Genomic DNA, 3,279 nt, shown 5'->3' on the forward strand with positions numbered 1-3,279 from the left:
AAAACCTCGGTATAATTCCCCTAGCCAAACCTACATTGTCCTGAACTTCAATATTTTGTAATACATTAGTTTGTTTCTCTGTTGTTACAACCCGCTTGATAGACCTCAGTAAACACTAGAGTTCACTCAAACGATCATTATCACACTCGTTCACACCTTAAACCTTTGGCCGACCTAACCTTCTGAGATATTCATTTTTGTGAGCAGAAAAACAAAATGGGGGGAAATAATAATCTAAAACAATACGTTTATGAGCGATCATATGAGAACGTTCCAGAAATGTCCCACTGCAAGGCCTAACTGTTCATACTGCCGTACATGCGGATCACGGAGACAGTAACGAGGATTTAGGTCATTACGACAACCATAATTATCGTAAATATTGACCACAAGGAGAGGCTAGGTGAGGCTCTCAATGATGGTGTCATTTTCCTCTATTTTTGGGGTCAGTTTACCACCGTACGACGGTCTGGTCCTTGACCTGAGCCTTGCGGGTAAGGTCAAAGGTCAGCTCGTCATACGCAAAAATCGTACCGTCGTACCGTCACAACCAAGGATATCGCACCTTCGTTCTATGAGGTCGTACCATCACGCTCAAGGATCGTACAGTCGTATTCAATGATCGTACTGCCGTACTCAACGGTCGTACTGCCGTACTCAAGGATCGTACAGTCGTACTCAAGGATCGTACAGTCGTACTCAACGGTCGTACTCCCGTACTCAAGGATCGTACAGTCGTACTTGTGGAGTTGAGACATAATAAATATGAGTACGTAATTACTATTCTGTCCAGACATTCTCCACCTAAGGTCTAGACTCGGGCAACACTAACATCAATTTGACATCAAGACATAATTAGTGTACAGGTATAATTACTAAACCTTTCTTGTGATGGTAATTAGAGAAGACAAGGTCTAGTTCTATTGTTAACTGGTCATAAATGGTGTATGATTACGGCCGCTTGACGTATCCCTTCACTTCTACCTGCTCACACTTACACATCGTCCATCCTGGGGAATAAACTACTGCTACTACTACTACTGCTTCTACTACTACATCTATTACTACTACTATTATCACTACTACTACTACTATTGCTACGATTACTACAACTACTGCTACCATTACTGTTACTGCTACTACTACTACAACTACTATTGTCATTACTAAAACTACCAGAACTTTCTCCAGTGTACCATTTCTATGTTATAACGTAACTAAATGTGACTTGAGATTTATGTAAACCACGGTAAACAGGGCTTTAAATCAGTGTAAACAGGACAGTGTTGCTTCCATACCACTGATTCGGGGTGTGTGTGTATGTATATATATATATATATATATATATATATATATATATATATTTTTTTTTTCTTTTTCTTTTAAACTATTCGCCATTTCCCGCGTTAGCGAGGTAGCATTAAGAACAGAGGACTGGGCCTTTGAGGGAATACCCTCACCTGGCCCAATTCTCTGTTCCTTCTTTTGGAAAATTAAAAAAAAAAAAATGAGAGGGGAGGATTTCCAGCCCCCCGCTCCCTCCCCTTTTAGTCGCCTTCTACGACACGCAGGGAATACGTGGGAAGTATTCTTAATCCCCTATCCCCAGGGATAGAATTGGGATATATATATATATATATATATATATATATATATATATATATATATATATATATATATATATATATATATATATATTGTGGGTGTGTGTGTGTGTTTTCTCGTGCATGCCAATGTGTAAATATATGTAGGTAAACGAGTAACTGAGACAGTTTGTTTGGTAAGTAGGGAGGAAGGAAGGGGTGTGGTAGGTAGACGAAGAAAGACGTGCAGGAAGACACCAACAACACACACAATACTCACGCTCAAACAACACAAACAAAAGACAAACAAAAACAAACACACGACCTCCTCCCCCGAAAGAAGAGAAACATCTCAAACAAAACAAAGTAACCCATGAAAAACAACACAACACAAACAAAACAAACCATTCCATTCAGAGATCATACACACCTCAAACAACACACAAAGAAACAAGATTCCTGTGCTGGAACACCAAATAGGACATCCCAATTTCTCCTGGTCAGAACCCATGTAACCAGATCAATACTGGAACATGTGACCTTGGCCAACTTAACACTACTACTTCTAGTAGTAGTAGTAGTACTATTACTACTACTAGGGAAGTGGCAACCGTTTCCCCCCACCCACAACCCCCGCTCTCCCACTCCATGACCTCCTGGGTTACACGTCTGAGGTCAGGTCAAGCAGCAGGAGATCTCGGGGCGGTCGGGTCATGTGGTCAACAACAAGGAGGAGGAGGAGGAGGTCACAGGTCTAATCGTCCACTTAACACTGTCTGGTATACAGACGAGGGATGAGGAAGCCTGCTGTAATTACCTGTGTCCTGTGCCGCACCTCGCCACTACTATACGTGTGCGCGTCTCCTGCCCCGACACGGAGCAGCCACCACCCAGCCGCTAGCAACGCCTCACACTGCCACAGTGGAGAGGGAATCCGCCAGCCTGTGGCAGAGAGAGAGAGAGAGAGAGAGAGAGAGAGAGAGAGAGAGAGAGAGAGAGAGAGAGAGAGAGAGAGAGCGTAAGAGAGAGAGCAGCACGTGAGTGAGGAGGCTGCGCGCTACATGGAGACGCTCACTGCCGCCCCTCCCACCTACCTACCCACCCTCCCTGGCTGGCTTCCCCTACGGCCGAAATATATCAAGGCCGCAGACACCATATTCCCGGACACCTGAACACACGACGCACTCACTGTGGGAGACTCAGCCCGCACGACCTGAGTATAGAATGAGACACTCAACCACAACAGCATGAGTTAAAAAAAAAAATCACCGACAACAGCATGAGTTAAAAAAAAAAAAGACTCACTGACATCACATCATCAAAAGACTTTGCTTTAACGCATGTTTGCAAAAACCATTAAACATCCTGAAGGCAAAATTTACTTACATATACGTATATCAAGTGATAGGCGTGTGGAAGAAAGAATGCTGGATGTGAAAGAGGCAGTTGGTGGAATGTTCCGAGTACTTCTTAGTGAAGGCAAAGATGAAAGTTTGTAGGGAGATCCCAGAGATATTGGGTGATCATCATCATCATCATAGTGTGAGTGTAAACGAAACTACGGGAGGAGGCGTGAAACGGAAGACAAGTATTGCCGGCACGTGCGGGTGAATGTGTGGCACGCGGAAGGTGGGATGTGGGCGCCTGAGAAAGGGCAAAGAGTGGTGGGTTGAGGAAGTTTTAAGTTGTTAGTGAA

The 3,279-nt window shown here is 43.7% G+C and overlaps 1 protein-coding gene across 1 annotated transcript in view; it reads right to left on the minus strand.

Annotated features, from left to right (window-relative positions):
* The window catches only part of disp (RND transporter family member dispatched), a 108,302-nt gene extending 105,796 nt beyond the window's left edge, over positions 1 to 2,506 (minus strand). Inside the window, 1 exon segment of the mRNA XM_071658521.1 lies at positions 2,401 to 2,506. The gene's annotated coding sequence lies outside the window, so the exon portion shown is untranslated.
* Between the last annotated feature and the right edge of the window lie 773 nt (positions 2,507 to 3,279).

This window comes from Panulirus ornatus, chromosome 66 (genome assembly GCF_036320965.1).
Source record: "Panulirus ornatus isolate Po-2019 chromosome 66, ASM3632096v1, whole genome shotgun sequence".
Classification (NCBI taxonomy): domain Eukaryota; kingdom Metazoa; phylum Arthropoda; class Malacostraca; order Decapoda; family Palinuridae; genus Panulirus; species Panulirus ornatus.